General features: G+C 45.2%; 1 protein-coding gene across 4 annotated transcripts in view; it reads left to right on the plus strand.

The window, feature by feature from the left end:
• ST6GAL1 (ST6 beta-galactoside alpha-2,6-sialyltransferase 1) overlaps positions 1 to 22042 on the plus strand; it is a 150168-nt gene that overhangs the window by 13680 nt on the left and 114446 nt on the right. For 2 of the 4 annotated variants that reach the window (XM_019024128.4, XM_055382102.2), the window contains one exon: positions 20448 to 20589. The exons of 1 other annotated variant lie outside the window; for it this stretch is intronic. The gene's annotated coding sequence lies outside the window, so the exon portion shown is untranslated. Of the gene's footprint in view, positions 1 to 3292; positions 4686 to 20447; positions 20590 to 22042 lie in introns of those variants that run through there. One more of the 4 variants, XM_063704449.1, reaches the window with a different exon arrangement.

Genomic DNA, 22042 nt, shown 5'->3' on the forward strand with positions numbered 1-22042 from the left:
TAGTTTGGAGAAACCCTTTGGGGACTGGAACAGGAACAATCACAGCTGGCTGGAGGAACGTGGGGTAATGGGCCTTGAGCTGTCCCTTTAAGGATGAGTAGGAGTTGGGAAGGTGGAGGGCATAACATATGAGCAAAATTATTGTCTCACTTAATGGTGAATGGGACATCTTTTGCCTATTCTCCCCATCCTCCAAGATAATTCCTGGGTTAGAGTTGGCTCTCGGGTAGGAGAGGCAGTATGGGGAATTCATTCATGCAAAATCAAGATTATTGAAAACTAATTAATTGGATCCCAAAGACAAGATGATGAAACTACTCAATGAAATAAAAAAGGTAATTACAGAGCCAAGGAAGACATTGAGGATAAAAACAATGTCATTACAGAAAAAGTTACCAGGAAACGTAACAGAATCTGTTGAAAATTAAATTGCTAGCAGAGAAGGAAGGCTTGAGGAAAATCACAGCCTATGCTGAGAAAAAAGATAAAGCACTTAAATCAAAGATCTAAAGATCATACAAAGGTGGGCCTTCAAAAGGGTAATTGGAGAGTCTGCGGAGGCACGAGTCGCTTTTGCTCATATTCCATTGGCCAAGACTTAGTCACATAGATAGACACACCTGGCTGTAAGTAACTCTGGGAAAAAGTCTCCAGCTGAGAGGCCATATGCCTTCTTAAAACTCAGTTTTGGGGAAAGCTTTCTACTACTGAAAGGAAAACCTGGATATTGGGATCAACTATTATCTGCTTTAAGGGAAGTCATGTTGGTCTCAGACATGACTGAACAGGTTTACAGAGGCCAGGTGAGGTGGCTCATGCCTAAAATCCTAGCATTTTGGGAGGCAGAAGCCTGCGGATTGCTTGAGACCAGAAGTTTGAGACCAGCTTGGGCAACATAGCGAGACCCTAATGAAAATCATCAGCTGGGTGTGGTAGTGCATGCCTGTAGTCCTAGCTACTTGGAAGACTGATGTGGGAGGATCCCTTGCCCAGGAGCTCGGGGCTGCAGTGAGCTATGATTGTGCCACTGTGCTCTGGGCTGGGTGAAAGAGCAAGACCCTGTCTCTATTTAAAAAAAAAAAAAATTGTTTACAGAGTTCCGGGGCAAAGGCAATGGGACTGAAGAATTTTACACTCAAATTACTTTGCAAGTATGTCAGGGAGACATCCTCACACTTGCAAGAATTTAGGGAATCTAGCACTGAAGAGGCCTTCTCAGGAAACCCACTTGAGGAAGAAAAAGATTAATCGAAAAACATACTTAGAAGGCATAGTGGAAGGTCAACTGGTGAACTCTTAATCCGTTCAAATAGAGAAGCAAAGCTAAGCAGGGGCAGGGATGGGCAGTGAGGACTAAGGAACAGAATGTGAGGAAGTAGAAAGAATATACCAGAAATAGGGGGTTAGGGGAGATGTGAGGAGATGTTAAGTGCTACCTTTAATTAGAAGTGTACCTTTTCCGGCTGGGCACGGTGGCTCATGCCTGTAATCCCAGCACTTTGGGAGGCCAAGGCGGGTGGATCACGAGATCAGGAGATCGAGACCATCCTGGCTAACACAGTGAAACCCTGTCTCTACCAAAAAAAAAATACAAAAAAATTAGCCAGGCGTGGTGGTGGGCACCTGCAGTCTCAGCTACTCAGGAGGCTGAGGCAGGAGAATGGTGTGAACCTGGGAGGCGGAGCTTGCAGTGAGCCGAGATCGCGCCACTGCACTCCAGCTTGGGTGACAGAGCAAGACTCCGTCAAAAAAAAAAAAAAGAAGGGTACCTTTTCTGGCCGGGCGCGGTGGCTCATGCCTGTAATCCCAGCACTTTGGGAGGCCAAGCGGGTGGATCGCCTGAGGTCAGGAGTTCGAGCCCAGCCTAACCAACATGGTGAAACCCCGTCTCTACTAAAAATACAAAAATTATTTTGTACTGGGCATGGTGGCGGGCGCCTGTAATCTCGGCTGCTCGGTGGGGCTGAGGCAGAAGAGTGGCTTGACCCCAGGAAGCGGAGGTTGCAGTGAGCTGAGGTCGCGCCACTCTAGCCTGGGCGACAGAGTGAGATTCCATTTCAAAAAAAACAAAGTGTTCCTTTTCCTTATAAAATAAAATAATAAAATTAGCTATTTTATTTTACTTTTAAAAAACTTATTATTTTTTGAGACAGTGTCTCATTCTGTCACCTAGGCTGGAGTGCAGTGGCGCGGTCACTGCTCACTGTAGACTCGATCTCCCGGGTTCAAGTGATCCTCCCGCCGGCCTCCGAAAGTGTTGGGATTACAGGTCTGAGCCACTGCTCCTGACCCAAAACAGCTATTGTGTAAAGCAATCCCCATCTATCCTTTCACGCATGCTTTCTTCCATCTTTCACACTTCTATCCATATACAGATATAGAGACTTGAGGAATGATACTAATTCATTTATTTTTTCCTGTATAGAGGGCTCTTGGGTGATTTTTAGCTCTATATAGTTTCGCATATTGATTGACATTTTATAAATAATGAACTAGTCTTACTTAAATAAGACCACTGAAGCTATTCCGAAAGGCACCATTAAAAACTGGTTCCTGGGGAGTGAAGAGTGGGAGCGGAGATACAGATGGATGAACACTGTGGGGGATTTGAGAGTCAGTTATGCAAACACCTCACTCTAGGCAGAACAAAATACGTTATCAATCAGATGGACAGCTGGGGATTGGGGCCCACACGACAATGGAAAAAGTTTCACCCAGGAGACCGATGGAGTTTTGATAGGTGGAATGGGAGAAAGGACCTTTCTGGCCTGGGGGCAGCAGGAACACAGGCCTGGGGATGAAGGGGCGTTGGCATGTCCGGGGTTACTGGGAGCAGTTTGTTGGTGGTTCGTGGTTGGAGAAGCAAGGATGAAGGAAAACATGGCTGCTGTTCATACAGTGTGCACAGCACACCAGATACTACACGTAGATATCTCTAGGTTGCCCAACAACCCTATAGCACAGGTACAATTATCTCTACTGTACACATGAGGGAACTGAAGTTAAGGGTGAGAGATCTGTGCTTGCTTCAGCAGCACATACACGAAAAGTGCAATGGTACAGAGAAGGTGAGCATTAAAAAATAGTGATGTTTATCTGCCCAGAGTCGCATGGTGGTGAGACTGATTTGAGCTCCCTGTGCTGCCTGCACAGCCATGCCCATGGTTTTTCTATTGTGCTATGATTTGTGGTGCACAGAGACTGGAATCAGCCACCTTTATGAAACACAAAATGTAAAAATAATTGTATAGGTAAATATTTTATAAGTAAGTCTATTTTATACATTTACGTTTATGTTTAGATTTGTATTTATTATTATTTACATTTACCTATAAAATAAAACATGTTTTAGATGTAAATTTTGTAGGTAAATTTTTAGGTAAATATAGGAGCCTACATTATGGTCCAGACTCCACCATCCAGCAGCCGTGTGGCCCCAGGCTACTTAATCAGAACCCTAATTTCCTTGCCTATAGAAGGGGATAATAATTGTGCCACTGCCTAGCCTGAGATTAGTTTTTATGTTCAAATTAGATCATAGACGTTAAGGATGAGACAGTTTGAAAGAGGCACACAGAAGGGTTTGTTATTGCGGACACACCCCTTGCTCTGCTGAGAGCATACATCTGTTCAAGCACCCACAGGTGTCTGTGAAAATGTTCACAGTCATAGACACAGCCCCTACAGGGTTGACACAGACAACCTGGTCAACAGGCAAGAAACTGCTTCCCTGACTCAGTTAACCAGCTGGAGGCTGTAATGAAAGGCAGCAGAGAGTGAGGGAGGGAGGAGGCAGGGAGTGTGTCTGGCTCTCTCCCTGCCTGGGTGAGAGACCGCTCCTGCCTGCCTTCCTGGTTGCTGGGGAATTTCTGGGCCAGAGTTGCGTCGGGATGGCTGTCAACAGCTTGGTGAGGGTGGAGGAGGCTGTTCCAGACGTGCCAAGCTACAGGAATGAATGTTGGAGCTGCCACGCCGGCAGGCCCTGCCATGTCTGGTAGACACCAGTGGTCTGAAAGAGGGACCAGGAAGGATAGGGTTGTCAGGGGACTTCGGTGGCCAGCTTTATTCTCCAGAAGTACCGATGAGGATAAAGCAAGGCCCTGGCCTCAAAGAAATTGGGCTTCTGACAACACTCATCAAACTGGGCGGGCAGCCAGACCTCTGCTCTGAGCTAGTGTGGCTGGAGGCACCTGATGTTTGCTCCGGGAAGGATCAGGATGGTTGTAGGGTGTGGGCTGGGGCCTGGTATGCTCTTGGGGGTTCAGAAACTCGTGTGTGTGTGTGTGTGTGTGTGTGTGTGTGTGTGTGTGTGTGTGTGTATGTATGTATGTGGTCGTTGGAGAGAGACCCAGGCTATTCCATATCGCTGAAGAGATCCGTTTCTTCCTTATCTCACTGGTCTCTCTGCTATACCAACACCTTTGGCTCAGCCTCAGCTCCAGCCAGCCTCAGTTCCGGAGGAGCCCCCTCAAATTCATGGCCTACAAAGGAGAGAGAAGACCTCTGATCTCTTGTGCCATGCTCACTATGCTATGTGAAATTTGCTATGTTAGACCATGACATCCTGGATGGTGGGGATGATGACTGGTTTCTCTGCACAGCCCTGGGCCCAGTATCCTGCCCAGCCCTTAGGAGTCCTCATGGAATGAGCTCAGCTCCCGCGATGCTCCTGTTTGTCCACTGAGGTAAGAACACATCCAGCCACCAGTGAGTTGAGTGGGTGTTCTCTCAGCAAGATCAAGGTGTGAGAGCAGGCAGTGGATTTGCAGTAGCCCATGGTGGGAAGCCTGTGAGGCTGTAGTGGGCCCTCCTGCTCCACCAGAGAGTCATTTTTCCTACCTGCCAATTCTAGCCTTGGAAATAAAAGCCAAGCAGGCGGGTGAAAGAGGGAAAATTCTCTGGGATGGTTCATGGATCTGAGCCCTGGAGGAGAGTCAAGCTTGGGACCTTGTTCTTCTTGTCTTCTCCTTTTGGGAACTAGGGTCATAGGAATTTGTTCCAGGTGAGAGAGGGAAGAAGGCAGCTAGGGAGCTGTGACGCGGCAGCCAGGCTGAGTTATCAGTTACCTGAGAGCCTGCCTCAGGGATTGCCTTTGTGGACTGCACAGTGCTGGTGCTGGGAGGAGGCTGGCCTTGGGCCTGAGCTGGAGGTGGTGGCTGACAGTGTGAGGAATGAATCCCCAGAAGATGATTCCTGCCAGAGGGCTTGTGGCGGCTCCTTTTTTGCTTTTCACAATGAACATCTTATTCTGGGCTGCAAATTTGGATGAGGGGAAAAAACTGGCCAGGAGGAGATGAACCAAAGGCATCTCACAGGGAATCCTTCTGTACTTGAAGAGTCCTGCCCTTGTCTCCCCAGCCAGATCCAGTGACTCACAGTAGGAGGGCTTGGAGGCAACTCACTGCCTTCCCTGTTAACTACCATTTGCAATGTCACCTTCCTCAGAAAGACCTTATCATTCGGAAAAAAAACCACACGCTTTGTAGCCAGACAGACTTGGGTTTAAATTCCAGATATGCCACTTCTCAGGTGTGCAAGCTTGGCAGCTTGGCCTCTCTGGTCCTCAGTTTCCCATCTTAGTCTATATTCATCCTTTCTGCCTTGTAGCATTGGTGTGAGTCCTAGAGGTAGTGCCTAACCTAGTTTTGGGCACATGGTTGGAGACCAATAAATCGTGGTTATTTTTAATATCACAGCACATGTGAACGGTTATTCTCAGTTATTGGCCACCTGATGGGCCACTTTGCTAGGGGCTGTGAAAAGAAAGAGAAATGAGATACAGCCTCTCCCTGGAGGAGCTCTCCGTCTAGGAGGAGAGCCAGGCCTGTGGAAGGGGGCACAAAGGAAAGCAAGTTGCACAAGTTGTGGAGGGAGCTGGAGGCAGGGGCAGAGAAGGCCAGAAAAAGAGATGATATCCTCAAAGGCTTTAAAAGAATGAAGAAGAATCTGCCAGGCAGTTGGATCCACTCATAAGGGAGGGCAGAGCTAACCGTGGAGGCTCCCTGGACAGGTGAGCCCTCGGGCTTCCCCTCTCTGCTGGCATTTGAGCCTACTCAGTTTGGGTCAGGATAGAGTCTGCAGTCGTTTTCCAGCAGGTGGTTTTACATGGGCAGGAATCCAGCCAGGCCTGACTGGGGGAGAGGGTGTTGAGGTGGCACTTGTCATCCCTGTGATCTCTCTATAGGTATCTGGGCTCCAGGCTTAGGGCTAGGAGCAGGAGTGGGCCTCCTCAGAGGGAGTGGGACAGATTACCAGGCAGGAACTGCAAAGGCAGAGCTCACTAAAGTGCAGGCTCCAGGTCATGTGGATGGAGAGGCTTCACAAAATGGTACAAAACGGTTGTTATCAAATTCAGACAGCAGGTAGGTGGGAGGAGGGGTGACCTGTGACTTCTGTGATTTCTGGGAAGTCCAGTGACCCTTTGTGCAGTGCTCAGTGTCAAATAAAAAGAACCGGAGAAGACCGCCTTGATAGTTAAGGATATACATTTGTGGTTTTAGTTATTCACAAATGACTCTAAAGTTCTGTGATATGATATGATTGGGTGAATCATTTCGATGAGATAAAAACAGGATTTTATTTGCTGCATGCATGTTGTGTGTCACTTAGGTGGTGATAAAAACAAACGTAGAAGCTTTCATTTACTGAACTCTTACCATGTCTGGGCATGCTATATGCTTTACAAGTATCTCATTTAGCCCTGGCTAAATCCAGCTCTTTGAACACCATACCTACTCCACAGATCTGAGTGTGACTGTAGAAAAGCATAGTGTCATCCTGAAGGGTCCCACTCTGATTCTTTTTTATTTATTTTTTTTGAGACAGAGTTTTGTTTTCGTTGCCCAGGCTGCAGTGCTATGGCGTGATCTCGGTTCACTGCATGCAGCCTCTGCCTCCTGGGTTCAAGCGATTCTCCTGCCTCAGCTTCAGGCACCTGCCAACATGACCCGCTCATTTTTTGTATTTTTAGTAGAGATAGGGTTTCACCATGTTGGTCAGGCTGGTCTTGAACTCCTGACCTTAGGCAATCTGCCCACATCGGCCTCCCAAAGTGCTGGGATTACAGGCATGAGCCACTGCGCCCGGCCGTAATTCTTGGCCATGACTCTTAAGGGGACATTGGTGTTGTAGGCCATGTCGCTTCATTTTGTTGGTCCATTGGTTCTCAACCCTGGCTGTCATTAGTGTTACTGGTGGGAATTATAACACGTATTGCTGCCTGAATTCCTCTCAAACTAACAAAATCAAAGTCTTTGTGAGGTTGACCTGGGCACCAGTATCTCTTTGTTAACCTGTGCTGTTAATTCCAATGAATGATAGTTGAGAAGCATGACCATTCCTCTGTCATCTAGATGACTGTTTCACACCTTTTTCTCTCTCTTCAAGCCTCTAACACCTTCCCTATCCATACTCTCAGTTGATAACCTTGTTTTAAACTTACCTGAAAAAATAATGGCAGTCGGAGGAAAACTTTCATACCTTTTGTCTTAGTCCATTCAGGCTGTGATAACAAAATACCATAAACAGGGTGGTTTATAAACAAAAGAAATGTATTGCTTATAGTTCTGGAGGCTGGGAAGTCCAAGTTGAAGGCACCAGCAGATTCGGCATCTGGTGAGAGCTTGCTTCCTAATTTATAGATGGTGCTTTTTCACCGTGTCCTCACGTGCTAACAGGGCTCACTAGTTCTCCAGAGCCTCTTTTATAAGGGTACTACTGTATGAGTCCATGTTGCATTGCTATAAAGGAAAACCTGAGACTGAGTAATTTATAAAGAAAAGAGGTTTATTTGGCTCATGATTCTGCAGGCTGTACAGGCATGGCACGGGCATCATCTTCTGGTGAGGCTTCAGGAAGCTTTTACTCACGGCAGGAGGTGAAAAGGGAGGGGGTGTGCCAATTTTTATGCTCCTGGAGAGAGTTGTCTGCATTTGCACCCTGCACTCCCTCTTCTCTCATTCTCATTTAAACTCAACATGATCAGTCTTCTGTACCCAGCACACCACCAAAACCATACCGGTCAGGCTCACCAGTATCCTCTCTTGCCAAATCCAGTGGTCAGATCTCAGTCCCTGTCTTGACTGATCAGCAACTTTTGATACAATTGACCATTCCATCCTCCTTGAAATAGTTTCTTCTCTTGGCTTCTGGAACATCACTGTCTTTGCTTTTCCTCTTTTCTCACTAGGTTCTCCTTCTCAGTTCCTTTTGTTGGCTCATTTTCTTTTCTTTTCTTTTTTTTTTTTTTTGAGATGGAGTCTCACTCTCTTACCCAGGCTGGAGTGCAGTGGCGTGATCTCAGCTCACTGCAACCTCCGCCTCCCGGGTTCAAGCACTTCTCTGTTGGCTCATTTTCACTTGGTCACTGTGGAGTGCCTCCGGGAGTGGCCCTTGGACTTGGCCTCTTCTCTGTCTCCTCATGCCCTGGCCATCTCATGTCATCCATTTACTGACAACCCTCAATTTATATTTCCAACCCACACCTTTCCCCTGAGTTCCATGCTCAGATATTCAACCATCTACTTGACAAGTTTCCTTAGACATCTAATATACATCTCAAATATGACAAGCCCAAAATCGAACTGCTGCTTTTCTCCCTAAAAGAGCCATCCTCATTTCAGTGGACAGCAATTTCATCTTTCCATCTTTTAGGGCTTAAACTCTGGAGTCATTCTAAATTCTCTTTCTCTCACGCTGCACCCACTCTGTTAGCAAACCGTGTCAGCTGTGCTTTCACAATAAATTAAGAAACAACTACTTACTCAATTCATCAAATTCATGTTGGTCCAGGACAGAAGACCTGTTCTTTCTCTTAGAATCGTTTCATAACTGAGCCTCCTGCTTGTAGTCTTGCTCCTGTGGTATGTTCTGAAAACAGTAACCAGAGTGATCATTTTAAAAGCTGTAGTGATGTGTCATTCTTCCACTCAAAAACCAGGAAAGGCTTCCTCTTTTACTCAGAGCTTAGAAAGGCCTACAGGATTCTGTGTGACCCAGCCTTCAGACCCTGCAGACTTCATCTCCTACTCTTTTCCACCGCTTCATTCTGCTTCACCTCACTGAGCCTACTCCTCAGATATAAAGCACACTTTGGTCTCAGAGCCTTTCCACTGCTTCCTCCAGGCAGGACACCTTCCTTCATGTATCCTATTGTTTTCGTCTCTTCTTCAGGTTTCTATTTAGATGTCACCTTGTCAAACAGGCCATTTGACAGCCTTATATAAGATTATAATCTCCTGCCTGTCTCCTCCCACCGTCATACTTGGCTCTCTCCCTTTTATCCTTCCTCATTGCTCTTCAATAGCGTAGGTGGCCATCTGAGTTACTACCCTGTGTCTGTTCTCACTAGGAACTTGCTTCCATGAGGGCAAGGATGTTATCTCTTTTGCTCACAGCTATTTCTTTAGGACCCAGAGCAATGCCTCAGGTATCATATGCATAATCCACATTTGTTGGCTGAATTTAACAAAATCCTCACAATGACATTTCGAAATTAGTTGGAATAACCCAAAATTCATACGTGAAGAAACTGAGACACAGAGAGGTTTTTTTTTTTTTTTAAATTTTATTTTATTTTAAGTTCCAGGATACATGCGTAGGATGTGCAGGTTTGTTACATAGGTAAACATGTGCCATGGTGGTTTGCTGCCCCTATCAACCCATCACCTAGGTATTAAGCCCCACATGCATTAGCTATTTATCCTGATGCTCTCCCTCCCCCAGGCCCCCTGACAGGCCCCAGTGTGTGTTGTTCCCCTCCCTATGTCTATGTGTTCTTATTGTTTAGCTCCCACTTATAAGTGAGAACATACGGTGTTTGATTTTCTCTTCCTGTATTAGTTTGATCAGGATAATGGCTTCCAGCTCCATCCATGTCCCTGCAAAGGACATGATCTCTTTCCTTTTTATGGCTGCATAGTATTCCGTGGTGTATATGTACCACATTTTCTTTATCCAGTGTATCACTGATGGACGTTTGGGTAGATTCCATATCTTTGCTATTGTGAATAGTGCTGTGATGAACGTATGCGTGCATGTATCTTTATAATAGAAGGATTTATATTCCTTTGAGTATATACTCAGTAATGGGATTGCTGGGTTACATGGTATTTCTGGTTCTAGATCTTTGAGGACTCACCACACTGTCTTCCACAATGGTTGAACTAATTTACATTCCCACCAACAGTGTAAAAGTGATCTTATTTCTTCATAGCCTCACCAACATCTGTTGTTTCGTGGCTTTACTAATTGCCATTCTGACTGGCATGAGATAGTATCTTTTTGTGGTTTTGATTTGCATTTTTCTAATGATCCATGGTGTTGAGCATTTTTTCATATGTTTGTTGGCCACATAAATGTCTTATTTTGAGAAATGTCTGTTTATGTCCTTTGCCCACTTTTTAATGGGTTTTTTTTTCTTGCAAATTTGTTTAAATTCCTTGTAGATTCTGGATATTAGAGCTTTGTCAAATGGATAGATTGCAAAAATTTTCTCCCGTTCTGTAGGCTGTCTGTTCACTCTGATGATAGTTTTTTTTTGTTGTGCAGAAGCTCTTTAGTTTAATCAGATCCCATTTGTCAATTTCTGCTTTTGTTGTAATTGCTTTTGATGATTTTATCCTGAAATCTTTGCCTGTGCTGATGTCCTGAATGGTATTGCCCACATTTTCTTCTAGGGTTTTTATAGTTTTGGGTTTTACATTTAAGTCTTTAATCCATCTTGAGTTAATTTTTGTGTAAGGTATAAGGAAGGGGTCCAGTTTCAATTTGCTGTGTATGGATAGCCAGTTTTCCCAGCACCATTTATTAAATAGGGAATCCTTTTCCCATTGCTAGTTTTTGTCAGGTGTGGCAAAGATCAGATGGTTGTAGATGTGTGGTCTTATTTCTGAGATCTCTATGCTGTCCCATTGGTCTGTGTGTCTGTTTCTGTACTAGTACTATGCTGTTTTGGTTACGGTAGCATTGTAGTATAGTTTGAACTCAGGTGGCTGGATGCCTCCAGCTTTGTTCTTTTTGCTTAGGATTGTCTTGGCTATACGGGCTCTTTTTTGGTTCCAGATGAATTATGAAGTAGTTTTTTTTCTAATTCTGTGAAGAATGTCAATGGTAGTTTAATGGGAATAGCATTTAATCTATTAATTATTTTGGGTGGTATGGCCATTTTCATGATATTGATTCTTCCTATCCACAAGCATGGAATGTTTTTCCATTTGTTTGTGTCTTCTCTCTTTTTTTTTTTTTCTTTTGAGATGGAGTGTCACTCTTGTCACCCAGGCTGGAGTGCAGTGGTGTGATCTTGGCTCATTGCAACCTCCACCTCCCGGGTTCAAGCGATTCTCTTGCCTCAGCCTCCTGAGTAGCTGGGACTACAGGTGCGTGCCACCATGCCCAGCTAATTTTTGTATTTTTAGTAGACATGGGATTTCACCAGGTTGGCCAGGATGGTCTTGATCTCTTGACCTTGTGATCCGCCCACCTCAGCCTCCCAAAGTGATGGGATTACAGGCGTGAGCCACCATGCCTGGCCTGTGTCCTCTCTTATTTCCTTGAGCAGTGGTTTGTAGTTCTCCTTGAAGAGGTCCTTCACTTCCCTTGTTAGGGGTATTCCAAGGTATTTTATTCTCTTTGTAGCAATTGTGGATGGGAGTTCATTCATGATTTCGCTCTCTGCTTGTGTTTTGCTGGTGTATAGGAATGCTTGTGATTTTTGAGGCACAGAGAGGTTAAACAACTTTTTCAGAGTAACACAGCTTGCTAGTGTAGAACTAGGACTCAAACCTGCCAAGTGACTGTGTCGTTAGATCGTCTCTCTGTGGAGCCTGGCCTTCCCCCTGCACCCACATCTCAACTGCCTCATTTTTTTCGTATCTTGTTGCAAGCAGCCGGTCCCACAGAGTGAGAAAAATCCCTGTGAAAAATGTCGCAAGTGTGACTGGGGGTGTAGGAAATGCATACACAAACAAGCCCTTATCTGCAACTTTAAAGTCCAAAAATTTGTGAAAGTCAAGCTTTATTCTTAACCCATTTGGTGGCAAAACTCGATTTGGACTGATGTGAGGCTATTTATAAATCTATGCCTGTAAAATGTTTGTGTGTGTTTTTTTTTCTTCCTGGTAATTAGTATTTCCTTTAAGGCTCTTTCCAGGAACATGCTCAGTTTTAAGACCCGATTAAGATCAGGCACAGCAGGCCAGGCTAAGAGGGGCATGTGTGAAATGCAGTTCTATACCAGAGGGAATGAGGGAAAGTCCACATGCTCACCAGCGAGGCCTCTCGCTGCTCCCAGCACTTTTTCTGCTTCTGTCACACAGTGCTGGATACTAGAGTCAGATTCTGCTTTCCCTAGTCATGAGGCTAGAGGAGTCTTTCTGCATAAACTTAAGAGCCCAAGAGAAAAAGCCTATAGATATTGATATTTAGGGTGTTCCAAACAAAATGTGCAGCTGACTCACAGTCACCCTCCCGTAAGATCCACCAGTTCAGAAGCACTGATCATGCACACAGAACATCCGGTCAGTTTTAAGTGTCTCACTTTTCAATTTAAAAAGACAGCTAACGATCACCAGATATTTGAGAAAAGTTTGAAACATGAAAGGCAGAAATTGAAAGAGACAACAACAACACTAGAAACTCACAAGAAATAGAGAAAATATAGGGAGCCGAAGAAAACTTCACAAAACCTGTAATTACTTGTCTAAGAGAGATAAGAGAATATGTTGCATTAGTAAAATAAAAGCAATGTGCAACAAAGAGGAGTTTCAGAGACTAAGAAAGAACTTTTGGAAATTAAAAGTGTGATAGAAGAATAAATCAGTAGAGGGTTTGGAATATAGAATTGAAGAAAACTTACAGAACCTTGCAGAAAGTCAAAGAAAGAAAGAAAATGTGCTGGGCGTGGTGGCTCATGCCTGTATTCCCAGAACTTTGGGAGGCCAAGGTGACTGGATCATTTGAACCCAAGAGTTTGAGACCAGCCTGGCCACATGGCAAAATCCCACCTCTACTCAAAAATACAAAAATTAGCCAGACATGGTGGTGCACGCCTATAGTTCCAGCAACTTGGGAGGCTGAGACGGGAGGATCACTTGAGCCAAGGAGGTTGAGGTTGCAGTGAGCTGAGGTTGTACCACTGCACTCCAGCCTGGGCAACAGAGTGGGACCCTGTCCCTCCCACCTAAAAGAAAAGAAAAGAAAAGAAAAATAAGAAAGGATTATTCTAAGAAGCCCAACATCAGAATAGTAAGACTCGCAGAAAAAGAGAATAGAGACAATGAAAGGGAAAATTTATTAAAGAAATAATACAAGAAAAACTTTGAGAACTGAAGGACATTGAAAGGCCCACTTGAGTACCTGGGGCTGTGACTTGAAAAAAAGACATACACCAGAAGAAAAGCTTCTTGACAGGAGAAAATCCTCCCCCCACCCAAATGGATTATATATAACAATAGAAATATGATTGACATCTATCTCTACAGAAGCTAGGAGACCATCAAGCGATTCCTTAAATTCTGAGAGGCTAGTATTTCCAACTGAGAAATTATATCCTGACAAATTATTAATCAAATATGAGGGTGGAATAATGGCATTTTCAGGTATGAGAAGTCTCAATGATTTTATCTCCCACACAGCCTTTTTTGAGGAATCTATGATGCATTTGTTTCTCCAAAACTAGAGAGTAAACTAAGAATAAATGGGATCTTCCTTTAAGCACAGAAAGCAACCACTTCAGGTTGAAGGAGGAGAATGGAAGATTCCAGAAGGGAGATTTTTAAGAATTAAAAAAAAAAAAAAAGATTAGTACATAATGGTATATTTAGTGTACTGTGATGAGTTTTATAGTTTTGTTGGAATGTTGAGGGCTGAATTCGTGACAAGTACATAGAAAGTTAAGCAAACAAACAAATGAGGTAATAATGGACTCTACAAATGGCAACTAAGAAATATGCATGAAAGGAATTAATTGTAACACCACACATGGCTGAGCTATGAATAATAATTTATCTGGTTATAATAATGTAACTTAATAATTACTTGACAAAATAATGTAACTTAATAACATAGCTATTAGTGTTGACTTAATAAAAAATGGTATAACTATTGGGAGAATGTGGGACAGGAGAGGTGGTATATGGAATGGTGGTAAGGAGCTAAATCCTTATTTTCCATAATAGGAAGTCAATGAATAATATCTAATATTGAAAAAAATTCAGAGCCATATAAGCGTGCTATTTAGATACACTGAGATGACTCTGGAAATAGATACAGGAGTTGAAAGACAGAATTAGGGATATGGAGGGGTGGGGCAGGGCCTGCTGTTTCTCCTTACAGCCTTGCAGTACCACTGGACCTTAAAAATCATTGGTGTGTGTTGCTTTGATTTAAAAAAGGGCTCACTGTGCCGGGTGCTGTGGCTCACGCCTGTAATCCCAGTAATTTGGGAGGCCGAGGCTGGTGGATCACTTGAGGTCAGGAGTTCGAGACCAGCCTGGCCAACATGGTGAAACCCTGCCTCTACCAAAAATATCAAAAATTAGCCAGGTGTGGTGGCATGCACCTGTAATCCCAGCTACTCGGGAGGCTGAGGCAGGAGAATCGCTTGAACATGGGAGGCGGAGGTTGTGGTGAGCAGAGATTGTGCCACTGCACTCCAGTCAGGGTGACAGAGCGAGACTCCATCTCAAAAAAAAAAAAAAAAAAAAATTAAATAAATAAAAAAAATAAAATAAGTTAAAAAGGGCTCAGTGTCTCCCCCTGTATCCAGATTGGCACCTAAAATAGGCACCCAATCAAAGCTGAATGATTGTTTGCTGTAGAGAACACAATAACACAATCAAATAAATGTGCAGAGGTGCCCTCCTTTGGAAATTTTGCATATGGCAATGGCGGAAGAGCTTCCCTTTTCTGGTTCTCTAAATGCAGACACCTCTTCTCTTTTTGTCAGAGCTCACCCATGTACTCAGTGTGCAACTCATACTTAGTTTCAGCTGTTTGCTGGAATCTCTTGGCCTAGTACTAAAGGGAAGATAAAGAAAAGCCCCTGGGAGGCAGCTGTGGGAGGCAGCTTTGTGTGTGGAACTCTGGCTTAGTCACTTACCTGCTTTGTGCCCATGCTGTCACCAAAGCTCTTGTCACCTCATCTGAAAATGGAGAAGACACTCCTCGCTTCATAGGCTTGTGTGAAGAATAAATGAATAACTTAGTACATAAAGCACCTGGCACACAGTAGTTGCTAAAAAAAAAAATTGAAATTAAAAATAAAGGAACATTTATGGTGAATATTATTAGGTCTAGGACAGGAGCCCCGTAATGTTGGATCTGGGCTCCCCCATATGAACCATCAAGAAGGGATGTGAGCCCTGGGAGAGGAAGAGGGGGACAGAAATAATCCGGAAAGTCTCCTTATCTTAGCAGACGTTCTTACTGTGTTTTGGGTACAGTGTCTTCTGATTTGACTGCTGTGTTCAGCAGATTTGTGGAGACCCAGATCCTGGAATGTTTTATGCACAAGGATCAATAAAAGCTCTTAGCTTATTTCGCTTCCATATTCAAACATAATCAAAACCATTGCTCACATCTCAGACAATGTGGAAGAATGGCTCCAGGGTTAAAAGGGTTATCTCACGCTGAGGCTCCTGGGTGCTGAGTGGGGATGGCTCCTTGAAGCCAGGGGCTTGGGGCCACAGCCTTACTGCTGTGACAGGTGAACCCATCCTCTGAGTCAACACAGAGCACTCGAGCAATGGTTCTGCTTTGAGGGGCTGGGCCGTGAAATTCTTGGCTCAATTTATGAACTTCTTTGGGTTCCTTGGTTCCTGGTGAGCTCTCCAAATCCTGGTTCTGGGTCTGTGGTTGGTGCCTCACACATTGTACACTTACTTGAAGGACACACTTGCTGGAGGCAAGAAGGAGTCACTGCGCCCGAGGCAGCCTCTCATTTAGCCACCCTCTTCCTTAGAATCATCTTCTGTGTCATCTAGGTGCTTCTGGGTCTAAGTGCAGAGGAGAAAGGGGATTGGCTGAGCTGCTGCCAGGGGCTCTAGAGTTGGGGGACAGTGCAGCAAGGGCTGCCCCAAGAGATAAAACAGAGAACAGGCCCTGAGCAGAAGGAAGGAGTTGAGCACAATCTTGGCTGGCTGGGCCTCGAGAGGAAAGTAGAGAGACCAAATCTGGGTGTCAGGCCCAGTGACCCTTGTGGGATAGGAGGGAGGTCAGAGAGCAGAACTTGTGGTGACAGATTACAGAGCGTTACGAATTAAGTGGAAACTATATTAAAACGGCCAGGAAGCACGTGAGTAGATAGGAGGCTTGGGGACCCTATGATCAGCTGAATCTGCAGTGCTGAGTATGGTGATAGGAGGAAGTTATATAATCTACTTAATAGAAAAAAAAACTTTAGAATTTAAGATAGAAGAGTCATCCAACTACACTTTAGCAATCCAGCGTGGTCCTGTCAGTAGATTTTTGTTTCGTTTTGTTTTCTGTTTTTTTTTAAATTTTTTTAATCTTTTTTATTTTGAGATGGTACCTGCCAACCCTAGTGGCCCACGGCCACTAGACTCACTACATACCTGCTGTCCTGGGCCTGCATGGTGTCCTGTCTACCTCTCCCAGGGCCTCTGCCCTGCTCTCTTTGTAGGCCAGCTTCCTCTCCTCCCACAGAGCCTCTGTAGCTCCATCACTCTCTGTCTTGCTCTGTCGCCCAGGCTGGAGTGCAATGGCACGATCTCGCCTCACTGCAACCTCTACCTCCCGGGCTCAAGCGATTCTCCTGCCTCAGCCTTCCGAGTAGCTGGGATTACAGGTGCCCACCACCACGCCTGGCTAATTTTTGTATTTTTAGTAGAGGCAGGGTTTCACCATGTTGGCCAGGCTGGTCTTGAACTCCTGATCTCAGGTGATCCACCCACCTCGGCCTCGGCCTCCGTAAGCGCTGGGATTACAGGCATGAGTCACTGCGCCTGGCCCCATCCAGTAGATTTTGATTACCTATGAAAAATTCAGCTACAAACTTGAGAAAAAAGTTTTTTTAAAAAATAGGCTTTTGAGTGCTTACAATGGATGGCCCAAGCCCTGCCCAAGACATGCACTAGGTCACAGGGGAGCCCCCAGTCTCACAGCCCCCTTAGGCTTCAGGAGCCAGAGCCAGCTGGGACCCCAGAGCCCATTTAAACAAAGCTCTTGCACAAGATGAAGAAATCCAGGCCCATTTTAACTTTTTTCCTGCCCGGGCCTCACAGGCTGGGTTACTTGCAGCACCTGCCCTCAGTACCAGGCCTCTAGTTTGCATAGATTTGCTGTGTTGAGCAGAGCTGGAAATAAGTCCTGCTCTTTGTGTTCTGATTTCCCAGCCCAAGATTGCTGCAGCCTCAGGGCCTTGGAGAGATTGTTTTACGTGGAATAATTTGGTTGCAAGAAACAGAGACACCCTCCCAAATTGAAGGGGGTCAGGGAGTGCGTGCAGGAGTAAGAAGTATGCACAGACGAGCCTCACGGCCACTAGACTCACTACATACCTGCTGTCCTGGGCCTGCATGGTGTCCTGTCTACCTCTCCCTGGGCCTCTGCCCTGCTCTCTTTGTAGGCCAGTTTCCTCTCCTTCCATAGAGTCCCTGTAGCTCCATCATTTGATCTTTTTTTTTTTTTTTTTAGATAGAGTCTCACTCTGTCACTCAGGCTGGAGTGCAGTGACTTGATCTCGGCTCACTGCAAATTTGCAAATTCCACCTCCTGGGTTCAAGCAGCTCTCCTGCCTTGGCTTCCTAGAAACTGGGATTACAGGTGCACGCCACCATGCCTGGCTAATTTTTGTGTTTTTAGTAGAGACAGGGTTTCACCATGTTGACCAAGCTGGCCTTGAACTCCTGACCTCAGATGATCCTCCCGCCTTGGCCTCCCAAAGTGCTGGGATTACTGGCATGAGCCACTGTGCCCGGCCCCATCACTTGATCTTGTGCGTGGCATTTGCTTGTCATGGTTCCACCACTACCTTTCCCTTAACTCTAGGGTCTACCACCAGCTGACTAGAGTCTTTTTTCACAGTTGCAGTTTTGAAAGAGTGTCAGATTGGCCCAGCTTCCTTATGTATGGATGAACTGTCTTTAAGTCAGAGTTCTACCCTTTGTCCATCAGGGGAAGTCCAGATGAATGAGCAAGTGGGGTAGGGGCAGGGTGGGCAGGTAGAATGACTTGCCTAAATATTGGAGATCTGCAAACCATTTTCCAAAGGACTTAAGAAGCACAAAAGGAATCCCCCATTCCCTCATGAATCTGCAGATTGCTATGGCTGGAGTGTAGGGTGCATGAGAGTGACAGGGCATGGGGCTGGTCAGCTGGAAAGGGGCATGAGACAGGTCCCCAAGGCTTTTGCCTGGGTCACAGGGCTGAGAAACCTAGTTATCTGTGTAGGTGAATTCTCCATCTCTCACTGAAAGTTTGGCCTGGAGTGAAAGGAAGGATACAAGAGCTGGCTAGGGAGAGATGGAGAGTGGAGTCTTCCTTCCTGTTAAGGAGGCAGAACAGTCAGCCCAGTAATGCCCACCCTACCTCCACCCCAGGAGCACTTTGCTCTTGTTCCCCCAGGAGGGCTCCTTGTGGGTGGCTCCTAGCTGACCACTAGCTCAGCTGTTTGCCTGTAAAGACCTCTTCCCTGACTGCTCTCATTTCCCCACAGTGACCCTGGCTCCTGGTGTTTTGTTGGCATTGATTACAAACAGCTGCAAAGTGCCCAAAGCCTCAAGCAGCTTGTTCTTTTTCCGTCTCACCAGATGCCTTTGTTGTTTGCCCTGTTCTGTCCTGAATCTTTGTGAGGTCTTGACGTTACCACCCATCACATGGCTCACTTCAGCTTCAGTTCTGTCTATCAGCATCTCCTGTCTCATGGGATGACTCTTGTTTCTCTTTGTATCTAAGGGTTTCTTTCCCCTGGACACCGTCCTTGTGTATCTATCACTCCCCTGTCCCTCCACGGGTTTCTCTTTCTCTCCTTATGAATTGTCATTCATGTACCCCTCTTTCCCAAGCTTGATTAGCAGAGTTCATTTAGCATAATGGGTCTTATCTTAGGCTGGGGCTGAGCTGAGTGTGAGCATGAAAAATAAAAAGTCAGACTTGGAGAACCGCACCTTCGTTTCCACTAGAAATGGTTACACCAGGTGAACGAGGATATGTGGGTGAGGGAGGGGCTTGGGGGAGAGAGGAGTGTTAGGGGAACGGGCACATTTCTCCATTGCTGGGAGCAGTTTCTATGGTACCGGTAGTCCTGAAGGTAGCATGCTAAGACTGTTCAGAAGCCTGAAGAATTTGGAAGCTCTTTGACCCAGCACAATTTTATTCCTAAGACTGTGTCTGAAGAAAATAATCATGGGACTCCCTGGAAGATTTTGTTTCAAACACTATTTGCCATTAGCCAAAAACAAAACAAAAGGCTGAAGATGACTTAAGTGTCCAGGCTTGGAGGGTTGGGTACAATTTATGGTACAGCTCTGTGGGGCACTATACATGGCTCATTGGAGATCCTTGGGTACATATATATTAGGTAGCCATTAAAATGATGCTGCTGAAGATTACTTACTGACACAACACTTACTAAACCATGCCTAGCTTTATTACATCTTTATAAAAAATCTGAAAAATAAAAACAAGAAACAGGTAGAGTATGTTATCTGTAGTTATCTTGGATGAAGAAAGAATGGGTACATTTTGTCTTTTTCATTTAATTATATTTTCTAAGATTTATAGATTGAACATACTTTTTCTGACACAAGGAAACACAATTACTTTAAAAACAAATGCCCTCTATTCAGACAACTATAATAATATATGGGTTGAAAATTTAGAATCAGTTAAAAATGCTTCCAAAATGAATTAGAAATTAAATTCACTTTAAAAAAAAATTTTTTTTTTTGAGACGGAGTTTCGCTCTTGTTGTCCAGGCTGGAGTGCAGTGGCACGATCTTGGCTCACTGCAACCTCCGCCTCCCGGGTTCAAGCGATGCTCCTGCCTCAGCCTCCCAAGTAGCTGGGGTTACAGGCATTAATTCACATTTGTAACAGCATAAACAACATACTATAGGACAAAGGAGACTGTGAACACGCTTGATGTAGTTGTTGATTGAAATCCATTGTCCGCAGGCCTTCTCTAAACACAAGACTTGGGCCCGATCTGTAGCTTTCTAACCCTTGCTTTTTCTTACCACAAGTAGTGAGTAGCACAAGGATTCCATGACTGTAGCAGAGTTTGCTTTGCCCAATCTGCAACTTACTCTCAAATTGTACAACCCCAGAGGGATGAGTCTGGGTGAACATGTAGCTCGTTTAGGTCCTGGAAAGGAGGCTGGCTGCCCCAGAGCTGGCAGTGGGAGGAGCAAAGACTTTCCTCCTGAATGTATTAACGTATGTGCTTGTGGCGAAACTTTGCTTTGTTGTTGTGTTTTAACCCTCTGCAGGCAAGGGGAGAGCCAGTTGCGCAGAGCCCTGCAACCAGCAGTCCAGGGAGAAGTGGTGAATGTCATGGAGCCCAGCTGAAATGGACTGGCCCCCTTGAGCCTGTCCCAAGCCCTGGTGCCAGGTGTCCATCCCAGTGCTGAGGTAAGACCCCTTGAAGCCCAGCCTGAGGAAGAGAGGACACAATGCCTTTTTTGCAGGGGCAGGAGGCAGAGGGCCTTCTCAGGAAAGAAGGAGCAGTTAGTTGTTTCTGGTTCAGTCAAACCATCTGCTTCAGCCTCAGCCCGTTGGGAGGCAAGGTCAGTTGGTGGCCAAAGAGGCTTCTGCTTTGTCAGAGCAGGTCTTTGGAATCTTGGTGGGAGTTGTATTTTCTCAGTTGCTGGTGAAATTTGAATTCCCAAGGGAATACATTTATCCTCCAGGTAAGACTGCACCGGATTCAGGTGAATGCTTAAGTATACCTCCTCTGCTCTGCAAGGGAGCTCTTGGGAAACACACACACGCACACACACACACGCGTGCCGCGCTCTCTCTCTTTCAACCCAAGGATGACAGAGTGAAACATTATGCAGAGAGGTTATTCCAAAACATTCTGGGAAGCTCACTAAAAATTGATTTTAATTACCTAGATATGTTCTGATTATAAAGGTAATATGTGCTCATAGAATGGTTGGAAAAATTCTGTTGTGGAAGAAAATACAATATATCTGAAACCCTGCCCCTGTTAACAATCCTCCAGGTGGTATTCTATTAAGGCTACTCTTTAAGCTTCCACAGGATGTTGACTTTTCCTGTATGGAGGTAGAAAGGTGAGGCAGAAGGAGAACTTGTCCCTAATCTGGAAACTCTGTTTCCCAATTTTTATATATTCAAGAATTTTGCAAACTGCTTGTTAAAAACAATTAAAAACAATGGGTGGCTTGAAACTGACCACGATGGGGAAACTTATGCCATGGAAATGGGCAAGTGCTACAACCCAGGGCTTTTTTGTTTTGGAAATTCCGATTAGATAAGCAAGCTGCTGGTTTCAGGGCTTACCCTACCCCAGGCTGTGGGGCATCCGGCAAATCACTTCCCCTATGCATTCCTTCATTTCCTCACCTGTGAACGGTAGGTGCCCAGTAACATGAGTTGCGTGAATAAATGAAAGTGAGATTTCCGTCATTATTTCATACAACAATCGTGAGGGTCCCATAAAATAATGAAAACAGAAATGTTTTGCGTACAGTGAGCCTCCCTGCCCCTGTAGAGAGGGGCTTAGTTGACTGGGCAACCTTTGGTTTAGTGGTAGAAGTTGGCTGCATTTCCCCCTTTGGCTCTTGCTCCTTGGGGAGCCTTCGGATTACTGACACCCTTTTATAAAGGCAGATGAAAACCCACCATTTACTGGCCAACATCTGGGGCACATTTCCTTCCCGGAAAAGTCAAGAAGTTGGTCAGAGAAGTGTGAAAAGGGAGCCTCAGCAATGCAGGACATAAGAGCCAGAACTGAAATCAGAGCTTTTGACTCATGATCTCTCATGCGGGTGTGGGGGACTTCCTGCCAAATGTGAAATTGCAACAAAAGCCTCTTTCTTCAAAGCCCTGCTGTTGCAGC

The sequence above is a fragment of the Gorilla gorilla genome, chromosome 2, assembly GCF_029281585.2.
Source record: "Gorilla gorilla gorilla isolate KB3781 chromosome 2, NHGRI_mGorGor1-v2.1_pri, whole genome shotgun sequence".
In the NCBI taxonomy this organism is placed as follows: Eukaryota; Metazoa; Chordata; class Mammalia; order Primates; family Hominidae; genus Gorilla; species Gorilla gorilla.